The sequence below is a fragment of the Acomys russatus genome, chromosome 6, assembly GCF_903995435.1.
Source record: "Acomys russatus chromosome 6, mAcoRus1.1, whole genome shotgun sequence".
NCBI classification, from domain to species: Eukaryota; Metazoa; Chordata; class Mammalia; order Rodentia; family Muridae; genus Acomys; species Acomys russatus.
In genome coordinates, this window is record NC_067142.1 from 71,583,441 (window position 1) to 71,596,070 (window position 12,630).

The window sequence follows — 12,630 nt, forward strand, 5'->3', positions numbered from 1 at the left end:
CACACAAATCAACTTAAATACTTTTGAAGGCCCATGCCATGCATATCATGCAGCAAAAAGGCTAGAGCTCTCACACATCCTCCCACCTGGGATGTAGCTTTTCACCAGCTTAGACACTCCCACACCTTCATCTGACAGCTATCCTCTACTGCCCCTCAAATGACTAAATCAATCATTTGGTGTGTCACCTTCTATAAGGCTCCGAGATCATCCACAAAGTACTAGTTAACAATTCATATCCCCCACACCAGATGTGTCCTTACTGCTCATAACAAACACTGATTCTCTGGCAGGAGAGCCCGAGGCAGCTTTACCAGCGTCCTTATTGGTACTCCAAGCTTTAGCAGAATGAAAGATGTGGCTTGAAAACAGCTGAGGCCCAGAACCCGGGATGTTAGTGGTGCCAAAGGCCACTTCCAGCAGGTTTCTCCATCTACTGGAGACCAATCCCACTGCAAGAATGAGGCAAGGCAATCTGAGGAACTGGCCTGTCTCCAGCTGCCTGAGGCATCTCCAACCCATGTTAAATGCAGGTCAGTGGGACTGGAAACTCCTCACCCACCCTCCAGGGAGGTGGTGGAAAGTCCCAGAATATAAAGCAAAAAAAAAAAAAAAAAAAAGTGTGTTACCATGTCCCTGGCCCAGTGTTCTATGATGCCAAACCTCCTAACAGCAGAGAGAGTTCAGACTAGCCCACGTTCTCAATCAGGGGAGAGGGAGAAAGGGGGTGGCGGGGGCATAGAAAACCTGCTGGTGGTGACAAGCTCCTTTAAACTCTACACTTTGTGGGGAACGGCCATTCTACATCAGTTCCTTGAAGAGACCCATACCTCAAGGACCATAACATCTCTGTCCTGGACACGCAGAAAACATAAGCAAATTACAGAATGAGGGCTCCCTGGCTGCTGGTGGAAGGATGGAGAGCCAAGTGTGGACACCTTCAGCCCTGCCCTCCCTCTCCTCCATGCCCCCATCTGTTGAGGTTTATACCCAGCTGCTGAGGACCATGCACGTTTTGTGTGCCTGTTGGAGTTGTTTCCTTATCAGGGTTTCAAGGCTCTGCTCTCCTTTCATTGTGTTTGTCTTTATTGAAGCAGTCCTCATCCAGGAGGCATGTTCCCTATGAAGATTTGTCTCAGCTCAAAAGCAGGTAAGAGAGGGACACAGCCAGTCTATACCTCCCACAGCAAGGCCAGATACACTAGCATCCCCCCACTGCCCCCTTTCTGGCTTGTGGTCCAGACAACAAAGGCTGGTCCCTGACCCAGGCTGGCTCGCATCTAGCCTGCCCTTTTCAGTATCTCCATCTCCAGCAGGAGCTGTCAGCTCACCTCAGCCGGGTGGGGAAAGCTTTTTCCTGCAGGAACAAAGCCCAGCCTCTTATCTCCAATCCACTCTCTGCTTGGGGCCCTGTGCCCAACTGGCAGCACAGCCTGTAGGGGGTGAATTATCTGGGCTTTTAAGAGTCTAGCTGAATTCCTCCTCACTGGCAGTGGCAAAGGCTTCAATAAAAGAGGTTTTCACAGGCTTGGTTCTGTCTCAGTTCAGTTGACCATCTCCCCCCTCTGGCTTTCAAAAGAAATTTCTGTTTTATTTCTGGATGTGGGACTGGATGACAGTGGGTGGTACTTGGGAACCTGGGCCTCTAGAGATGGGTGGCAACATGTTATGACACCAAGTAGAACAGAGTATGGGAAGCCTAGGCTGCACAGGGACAGGCCTCCCCAGCTCAGACATAGGAGTTGGCATAAAAGGTTGGCTCGGAAGACAGAGCACTCCCTGTGTTATTATGGTCTGTGCAGAACACACTGTTGGCAGAAGGGTATCTCAGCATCTAGTCTCCCGGAATCTGTGTAACAGCAAGCTAGGCTCTTAAGGAAGGATAGAAGATATGAGTTCAAATCTCCAGCAGAAAAAAAGCCAAAGGTGGAGTTGGACATCTGTAATCCTTGAACTGAGGAAATGGAGAGAGGCATATATCTGGTGCTCACTGGCCAACCAACCAAACTGAGTTACTAAGCTCCAAGACCAGTGAAAAAATCCTATCAAAAAAAAGGAAAGCCATCTGACATCATTGACCTCTGGCCTCCACTTGCAAGTACATACATGCACACATATTTTAAACATGTACACAGATATATTACACACACACAAAGTTAAAATACATTAATAAAAGTTAAAAGGATCTACAGGGTTTCAGTAATTCTGTGATACCAGCTCAATTCTATCAGAAATGAAGCCAACAAGGAATGGGGTATAGTCAAGTAAGAAAACGGAAAGAAACCACCTCCTGGTAACAGAATATTTGCCTTTAGATCAACTACCTGGAAGCAGCTACTTATGAATTTTTACGAAAAACACTATTTTTGTTTAAATCATTTTGGATGTTAATAATTCAAGAGATTACAAGGCACATATCAGGGAACGGAAGTAGGAAGTACCAGTTCCCAAAACCCATCTAATTGTAGAGACAAAGAAGCTGACAGCCTCTGGGCTGATGCCCAAAGCCGATCTTCAAGCTTTAGGGACAAAAGAGCCACATAGAAAATGTGACAACAGAAAAGATCCTGTCTTATTCCCACAGCTGTCACTTATCCTTGAGTCTAGAGTAGGAACCAGCGATTTGATCTTCAACCAGTATCCAGAAATTGTAACAGAGGATTCAGGGAGTTCGCTTTGGGAGGTCCCATTCTATACTCAGAGCTGATAGTTAAAGGATAGGGTTTTGCTGCTGCTGCTGTTGCTGCTGCTGCTGCTGCTGCTGATGATGATGATGATGATATTGTTGTTTTAGATCTAGGAGTGGGGTGTGGAAAGAGCCACATAGGAGGGGAGACTGCTGGAAGAGAGCTCAGAAGAGGGCTTTGGGGACAAGCCTGGAAGCAGAGGTTCAGAGACTGACTGAGATGCAGAGAGCCTGCAGCTTACAAGCAGTAAGCTTGGAGTTCAAACAGCACAGCACAGCAGGGTAGGACATCACCCTGATCCTCAAAATCCTGGTAGCCCTTCTGTGTGTTAAGTCACTTCAAGACACTATCTTTGATGGAGCAGAGTGCCTGTCTTGTGCCAGGGTGTTGGAGCCTTAGGTGGCATAATAGATTTTGCATTTGGAGGGGATGATAGGGGTAGTGGCATGAAAAGTACCATCTTCACCGCTAACAAGTAGTACAGCAGCAACGAGAGACTCACACAGTCCAGCCAAGGTTTCGGAAGGTGTCAAGGGGGGGCCCCAACTGACTGTTAGGGGGAGAAGGTGGGAGCACTCATAAGGAAGACTAGAAGAAGAAAATGTTCATGTATGGATTCTCTGCAGGTTCTGAGAGGTGACAGTAGTCATCATAGGTCATTTAATCTCTTCCCTGAAATGCATCTGAGAACCGAGACCAACAGTGACTTTATTGTCACTTCAAGTTCTAATGCCCCTTGCCCCTTATTGATAGACCATTGATAATTGGCTGATATGAAAATAGGACTCAGTAATTCGAAGAACCTAAAGATCATTTTAATAGGAAAGAAATATAAAATCAATATATAAATGTGCATTTCCCCAAATTTCATCACACCAAGTCAATCATTTAATTTTTTTGCGTAAATCCTTCTAGATATCTTTGAAAAAGGAACAGATGATAAATTATTTTTATGCTCAACTATTTATTATTAGCATCTCTCCATATTAAATATTTAAAGGCAACAGACTGTTAATGTTTAAATAATATTTCCAGTATCATTAAATAATCTCTATTGTTAAATATTTAATTACTTCCAATTCTTTTCTACAATTTTTGTATGTAACCTTAGTTTTATCCCTAAGGGACATTTCTAAAAATGCATTACTCTTGTCCAAATGGCTTAGGGGTTTTTAAACTTATGATGTATATATTTGAACCTTCCATGAAGGTTGCAATATGTCCCTGGTCTGCATGAGCAACAAACTTTGCAAAGTACACAGTATCTAATATTTAATTCTGGTGCAAACAGTTTTATCTTCCCTTTCAATACTAATGTTGTCACACACACACTGTACAAGTTGCTTTTCTTGTCACTGTAGCATCTGACAAAAGCAACTTAAAGAGAAAGGGTTGGTTTTGGCTCATGGTTTGAGAGGGCACAGTCCATTGTGGAGTGGTAAGCATGGCAGAGTGGACTCCACACATCTTTACAGACCATGAAAAAACTCACTTCCTTCATCTATGTCCCATCACCTAAGGACTCAAAACCCACAAAAAATAGGGCCACCTGCTCAGGCACTTGTGGGGGGACATTTTCCATGCAACCACAACATACATCAACTTCTCAATGTCTTTTTACACACATACACACATACACACACACACTAGAGAAAGAGAGCGACAGAGACAGAGAGAAGCATACACCCCAACAGATGGCAAGAATACAGGAATTTCATCCTTACCACCTCAGAAACTGAATTGCCAAAAGCAGTGAGCTTGAAGGAAGACATGGGGCTCTAGAAGAGAACAACAGTGACTTCTACCTGATTTCAGCCTCGTGAGATTCCAGGCAGAGAATCCAGCCATGCAGTCCCCAAACTTCCAAACTATAAAAACTTCAGAATGATAAAATGGTGTTTGAAGTCACCATGTTTATGGTAGTTGGTTATGCACAAGAAGAAGTGAATAAACACAACATACCAAAGGGCCTTCTAGGATACTGCTAACCTTACTCTTGGAAGGAACGACAGCTTTGCCGTTAGTGTCTCTGCCCCCTCTGTGAGCATCAAGAGCTGGGCAGTACAGCTACACACACACAAACAAGACTGGGCTTGCCCTGTTTTGTCAATCCAAAAAAGAGACCTTCAATGGAACCGGAGATTGTCACAGGACAGACCACTGACAAACAGGAGTGTAGTGAGTGTGGTGGCGAGGCCGTGGCAACAGCATCCATAGGACTGAGAGTGGACCCCTCTCAGGGAACCAGTCAGAAGCAGAGACAATGCCTCAGAGAGTTTTCAGACCACAGTGATTATAACAAAGCTGCTGAAGCCCAGGGTAAGTAACAGATTGGTGGGAGACAATTCCAGAAAGGTAGAAGCCAGTGGAACTGTGTAAAGGGTTGAATATTCAATCTAGGGTCTGGGCATCATTCTGCCATTCTATGCCATAGAACGCTTCAGAAGATTCCCACTGAAATGGCTTTCCCAGAAGCGGATGCAGGAGGGCTGATCAGAGAGAGCATGGAGATGCACATGTGCAGAGCTGCACAGATGCTTCATCAGCTTGTACATAAGGCTTTATTGACGAGCAACAGTACGTGTGCTGTCTCTGCCCCCACCCCATCCCCATCCCTAATATGTTGTTGATTCATTTCTATTACCTGAATTTCTGTGCCAGCCACATCGTGCCACTAAAAGCTCACTGGCATACACTGCCACTCTGGCTGAGACAAAGAAGGACCCACTTTTCCTTGGGATGCCTGGATAAACGTTAAGCACTATCCAAGTCACAGTTAGTGTTAACGACAAGTTCTTTAAACTTATACTGTAAAAACTCCTGGTGTTCGTTTTCTTGTACACAAGTAAAGACAGGTGGTGAGGATGGAGCAATCAGATTCCCTATTTAGTAGCTGTTGCGCTCTCTGTGACCTCCAGGATGACAAAGCAGCTGGCTAGCCAGTCTCCGTATAAGCAGCAGTGACTGAGACTTTCCACAGACCCATCTTGAAAATTGCACAATTGAAGCAGCTTGTTTCAGTTCCGTAAGGCACAAGCCAGGGCTACTCGAAACGATCTGCACCAGCCATCTTGCAATTATCATGAACCTCTCAGAACTCTAAAAGACCCTATAACTATTTCTACCTATGCTGGAGGAGGGGCGCTTCCCCTGGTGCCCAGAGGGCACTGCTGAGGAAAACTGTGATTGGTCCATATGTAAATATCTATGACTCTGATTGGTGTTCAGGAGGCAAGGCTGTGATTGGACCAAACATCCCTTGTCTGCCGGTATAAGCAGGATGCTTTTCCTGGGTAAGTCACCTGGAAGACACACTCCTATGCTGCCTGTATGGGTGTGTCACAACATGAAGCCCTGTAAGGCGTGCCCAAATGGTCTTCTGTTGGCTTCTTTTAGTGCTGTGGGCTCAACTGGTAAGACAAAGAAAGAAGCAGGAAAAAGCGGCATAGGGGTGGCGGCAGAGTCAAAGGAGCAGCAGTTGTAAGTGACAGCTGAGGCAGTCGGCAGGCCAAACTGTGACCGTGGCCAGAGAATCAGCTGCTTCCCAGTTGAACAGGTTGAGAACAGTCTTGGGAGGAGGAAGGGTGTGGGGAGTAGAGGGACGTAAGAAAAGGCGAGCAGCTCAGGCTGAAGAAGGCTGTAAGGAGCCAAATAAGAGTCCCTGGAAATGTTCCCAGCACTCGGGAGGCAGAGGCAGGTGGATCGCTGTGAGTTCGAGGCCAGCCTGGTCTACAAAGCGAGTCCATGATGGCCGAGGCTACACAGAGAAACCCTGTCTCAAAAAACCAAAAAAAAAAAAAAAAAAAAAAAAAAAAAAAAAAAAAAAAAAAGAGTCCCTGGAAATGTCAAGTGTCGAGGGCCTCGGGTCTCAGTGATAAGAGCTGTAATGTGGCCAGTGTCAAAGGCCTAGGCTTTCCTAGGCGCACCCAAGGGATAACACTGAATTCCGCCAAAGGCTAGGGAAGCCTAATACTAGGCCACCCAGCCAAGGGCTAAGGACTCTTCATTTCCTAGGTAGACACAAGGACTATGACAGTTGTAGGGCTGGGGCCCTTGTACCCGAGGCCTGCACAAGGATGCTACCAACAGGCACGCCCCACTGTGCCCCCACCTGTCCACTGCCACATCTACTCACTGCTGCCAAACTTCTCAGCTTTCATGATCCCTGCCTGTTTGTTTGTTTGTTTGAGTGAGTGAGTGAGTGAGTGTCTCATTATGTAGCTCTTGACCTCTGGCCCCACCCACTTCTGTCTCTGAAGAACCACTGTGCCCAGTTAAAGCAGGTAAGCAGCATGTGACTGTCCAGTGCTGACTGGGCAGGAGCGCCACTCCTTAGCTGCACCCCCAGCCCTGCTCCCAGCTTTGCTGGTGTGGAGGCATTTCCTTAGCACTCAATACAAAATAACACCACTTTTTCTCAGCAAGGACTTATGCCATCCAATAGGCACAGTAACTCCAAAAAAGGCTGCTGCACGTCCACATGCGCCATTTGTCTCATGTTACCCTGTGACAGCAGCTCAGATAGCAGCCCCTGCCTTAGTAATAAAGAACCAGTGCTGAGGCTGCCAGCAGTGCTGCTGCCTCCAGCAGCTTTGTCTGCTATAAGCTCAAGAGCTGGTGCCAAAGGCCTTGGAAGGAAAGAACTACAGATGTGTCTATGATGTCTCCCCAGCTCTCCAAGCCAGAGGAACATGTTGTTTGGTGGAGTAATAAGGCAAGAAATATGAAGGCTATCATTTCCATATTGTTTTACTGTTGCAGGGGAACTTTCTTCTCTTTTATTTTCTTTTCATGTTAGTGTGTGTGTGTGTGTGTGTGTGTGTGTGTGTGTGTGTGTGTGTGTGTGTGTCCTCCTGGGAATGTAAACTCTCCTGAGAGTAAGAACTTTGTTTATTGCTATAACCCAGAAGCCTACACAGTGCCCTAAAGAAATATTTAAGAAATGAAAAAGGAACCAGGTGGTGGTGGTACTCACCTTTAATCCCAGCACTCAGGGAGGCAGAGGCAGGGGGATCGCTGTGAGTTCAAGGCCAGATTAGTCTACAAAGCAAGTCCAGGACAGCCAAGTCTACACAGAGTAACCCGGTCTCGAAACAAACAACAAAAAGAAACAAAAGAAATGAAAAAGGAGGGAGGGAAAAAAGCAAGAAGAAAGGGAGGGAGGAAGAAGAGAAGGGACTCACATAGACTATTGAGTTTGTTTGTTTGTTTGTTTGTTTGTTTTACACTTGGGTTTACATCTTTTTATAGTAATTATAGCTGTGCAAAAATATGAATGAAGGGCCAAGCATAGTGGCACACACTCAGCATTCTGGAGGCAGAGGCAGGCAGATCTCTGTAAGTTCAAGGCCAGCCCAGTCCACAGAGTGAGTTCCAGGCCAGCCAGGGCTACATAGTGAGATCCTGTGTCAAAACAGACAAACAAGGGACAAGGTGCTTATTTTGCTGGAGTCTCTTCCTCGTGGTATCTATGGCAGAGGTAATAAAGAGCAAACACAGGTGGGAAGCTGCTAGCTCTTCTGGCTCACTTAATTACGTCCATGATTTTTACTACGGTTACCAAGTGAAGTTTGAGGATCTAGAAACATGCATTTTTTTTTCATTAATTAATGAATGTATTTACTTTATATCCCTGTTGGATCTTTCCCTCCCTCGTCTCTTCCCAGTCCCTTTCTCTCATCTCCCCTCAATCCTATGCCTCCCCGTTTCTCCTTAGAGAAGAGGAAACCTCCCATGGATGTCAACCTGCCTTGGCATATCGAGTTGTAGTAGGACTGTGCACATCTTCTTCTACTGAAGCTGGACAATACTGTCCAGCTGGAGAAAGGAACCTAAAGGCAGGCAGCGGAGTCAGAGACAGCCCCTGCTCCTACCGTTGGAGGTCCCATATGAGGACCAAGCTGTGCATCTGTTACATAGGATGAAAACAGATACAGACACCCTGGGCCAATCATTAGGCAGAGCTCAGGGAATCTTGTGGAAGAGGGGAGGAAGGACTAAAAGAGCCAAAGAGGTCAAGGACGGTGCAAGAAAACCTACAGAATTAACTAACCTGGGCCCAGAAGGGCTCACAGAGACTGAACCACCAACAAGACAGCATGCATGGGACAGACCCGGGCCCCTACACATACCTAATAGACTTGAGTATTAATCACCCTCTGGCACACCCGAAGTGATGCTGCTCACCAAGTTGCCTGAGCAGTGTCGCACTGGTCCCCACACAGCAACACCAACTCTCTTCTGTGTTTTCCCAGTTCAGTGCACATGTTACTCTGTTCTTCCCCCTCTCGTCTTCCTGTTCTCTTCCTAGAATTCCAGTGTTTCTTATGGCACACATGAACTCACACCACCTCCGTAGAAGACCTATGTCTAGATCTCTCGGTGCACGAGAATAAGCCTCAAGCCGGCATAACCTGGTTCATCCCTCCTCGCTTCTGGTCAAGACCCAATACTTGTTAGAATTTTCCCCTCAGGCTTTTAGCATAATTTTCAAAAAGTGGAAACAGTCCTCTTCAGAGCATGGTAGAGATTTATTGACTTCATATGAGAGACAGAGAGAGAGAGAGAGAGAGAGAGAGAGAGAGAGAGAGAGAGAGAGAGAGAGAGAGAGAGAGAGAGAGAGAGAAGAGGATTTCAAGAATAACTTGAAGGGCAAAGATTTCAATGGACTATCAGGAACAGCTGAAAATGTATGCTAATTTACGAACCACACTGGTTAATGTGCTAGGAGGCAGTAGAATCTTTTCGCAAGAAGAAACCATTAGCATTTTTGCCAGACAGAAATCACCATGTAAGCTCGCAAAAGCCATACTCAATAGCAAATCATAAGTCAGAGACTATTTCCCTAGAGAACTAGATGTCTATGGGGCCAGTAGGTAACGTTCCAGAATGTTCTGGAATGGCATTGGGAATGCATGCAATTTGGGATTTTTAATTTTTTTGAAACATTCTCCTGTGCTTCAGGTTGGCCTCAAATTTACTAGGTAGCTGAGGATGAGCTTGAACCGCTGACCATCCTCACGCTCCACCTCCAGGACTACAGGCATGCCATGCAGCATCATGTCTGTTTTAAGCAGAGCTGGGCATGGAACCTAGTGCTTTGTCCATGTTAGGCAAGAACTCTACCAACTGAGCTACATCCCCTGGCCCAAACACTGAACAGTCCATCTAGCCTTACTTTCCACAACAGAGTTGATTTCCTGAAGCCCAGTGGGTATTGCTACAGTATGTGAAAGTACTGCTGTGTTCTAGAGGACAGGCATTTCCTGCTAATTCTTAACTGTCTGAAGAAGCCTCCTGTTCAGATAGTTCTGGGCTTTCTCCCTGGCCCAGTTAGGCATATCCAGGGTCACTTACCAAGTATGCAGGGTTCTCTCTCTGCAGTTCTGTTAGTTAGCTCACATCACTGTATCAAAACACCTGAGGTGGTTAACTTATAAAGCAAAAAGGTTAAGTTTTCCTTATAGCTCTGGAGTTTTCAGTTGGCCATGCTGCTTTGGACTGGGGTTATGCCCACACATCACAATGGGTATGCTTGGTGTATAAAAGCTACTCAGCATATGGCTGAGGCAAAAAAGGAGAAATAAGAAGAGTCTGGAGTCCTTTATTCCCCTCAATGACATAGTCTCAGAGGCCTAAAGACTTTTTTCTAGGTCTCACCTTAGAAGGTTCCATCATCTCATGTCTTGAAGAACATTCTATTCCCTGACTATAAGGTCACTCTACAAGAAGGGGAAGAGCCTAGGATGGGGGAACAGTCTTCAGGATGAGTCAAGAACACGCTAGTCAAGACCTCTTCTCGTCCTATTTTGCTCCAGTAAAGGGGGGCATTCACTGAGTGACAGAAATCCCAGGGCCGCCTCCTACTTCTTGGCAGTCACACACAGGAAGAGCTTGGAATCCATCCCATCCTCGTGGAGGAGTGGGACTCTTATAGGTAAGAACTACCTCTTCAGTGACCTCCACAAGCTAGTGTAGACATCGTGCCAAAACCACCACTTAGAGGGTTGCAATAAATGACATTTTCAGCGGGGAGGAGACCAGTGCACAGGGCTCTCTAGTTCCACTTGGCTGTCTCCCCACTGGGCTCTGATGGCAGGTGCCTTATCTGTGACCTTTTTATCTTCCTAACTATGGGATCTACTCAGGGTAAGAACATATAGAGCCTTTTCTGATTTTAGGAGGAGATGAGAAGTGCAAAGTGTAATTATAGAATTAGCGCTGTCACCAGGGACCCCGGTGAGCACACATCATGCTCAGTGACAGCTCCTAACAGCTTTTTGTGGGGAAGTGGGGGGGGGGGAGTCTCTCTAATGCAAACAGAGAGCCCTGGGCACTGCGCCTACATCCCACAAGGATTTAGGATACACGTCATCACCTCACCTTGAGCCCGCGCATGGTTCCTGGAGAGGGCAAGCAACAACCTTTTCATGTTACATTTGATTTTTATGTCTTGTGTACATGTGGAGGTCAGAGGGACAACACAGAGGATTTGGGTCTCCTCTTTTCGACTTTGTGGGTTCTAGTGCTCAAATTCAGGTGGTCGGAGTTTGGCAGCAGGAAATTTTTATTATTTGATGAGCCATCTCGCTAGTTTCATCCTCTAAATGGGAAGAAATGGGAACGCTGTGAGGTTAAGGCTGGGGTAGTGACTCTGGCTCTTCAGACATCAACAGTCTCAGGGGAAAACGGCATCAGCTTGCAAGGTCTGCTGCGAGCAGACAAAGTATGTGAAGACACATACACACACACACACACACACACACACACACACACACACCCAAAACCAACAAAAACAACAGCAAAAATCAGAGCAAAAGAGGAGTGAGTTCCACTTCTGTAGTGTGGGTGTGCATGTGTGGAGACTGAGAGCCCGTGGCTGACAGAGATGGTGTGAAGTTCACCCTTCCTTCCCAGATTCTGTCGTGGTACCCAAGAGAGTCAGTGTCTAAGGCAAGAAGCTAAGACAAAGAGGGCTTCTCCTCACAGAAGAAACGTTGGCCCTCGGGCTTGGGCCTTGAGGTAGCTCTCTGAGATTAGGCCTAGCAGTGGAAAATGACCCCCTACACATGCAGGCTTCTCTGCAGGCCAGCAGACACTCTCTATACCCCAGACCCCACGTGGGACGCCGGTGCCTCTGAATACAACACTTGAGTGAAAATGTTCAGGAGACAGCCTTCTTCCAGTATCGATTCCAAGAATCCGTTCTTATCCCAAAATGTCATCTGTTGCTGAGGGAGGAGTTGACAGAGTCGTGAATTTCCAATTTTTTTTCTAAAGGGGCAAAGGTGCCTCTGAAAGGCAGGACAGGCTGGTCAGACTTTCCCATGCCCTGGCCTCCTTCACTCTGTTCTTCCTCGCACCTTCCTTGCTCAGTCTCCCCTTCCTGGAACCTAGCAGCACCTACCTTACAGGTTATATCTTCTGGCTTTGGTTTCACTAAAAAGGGAGTAGTATATTTTTTACATTTTGTTCGTGTGTGTGCATGCGCACACATGTGTCTCTGTGTCTGTGTGCATGTGTGTGTGTGTGTGTGTGTGTGTACACACACACACACACACACACACACACAAACATACACACACATCAAAGAGTAAAGAAGAGGACTAGGATATACTTAGCTGTGGAGCACAAGCTTCGCATGCTTGAGGCCGTGACTTTGATTCCAGCACCAAAAATCATCCGAAAATACTAGACAAGCGTCAGCTTGAGGAAAGCAATGAGTGCTTCACCCTCACACACTTGCTGCTGCTTGCAGTGTGGTTTCATCAACCATGATGTCAAATGTTTCACTTGGAGTCAGAGTGATTAGGTGTGAAACCGATTCCCCCCAAAGTGTCCCTGTGCTCTAAACACTAAAGGGTCCCACAATGACAAGGGAGATCCTCAAGTTTATAATTTATTGACTATTCAGAATTCACAAATCCATCCCAGGGTTTTTTAG

At 46.3% G+C, this 12,630-nt stretch overlaps 1 non-coding gene across 1 annotated transcript; it reads right to left on the reverse strand.

Annotated features, from left to right (window-relative positions):
• Positions 1-12,153: 12,153 nt before the first annotated feature.
• LOC127191203 (small nucleolar RNA SNORA23) lies at positions 12,154-12,279 on the reverse strand. The gene has a single exon (XR_007830828.1). It is a non-coding gene; the product is annotated as a small nucleolar RNA SNORA23 (small nucleolar RNA).
• Positions 12,280-12,630: the final 351 nt, after the last annotated feature.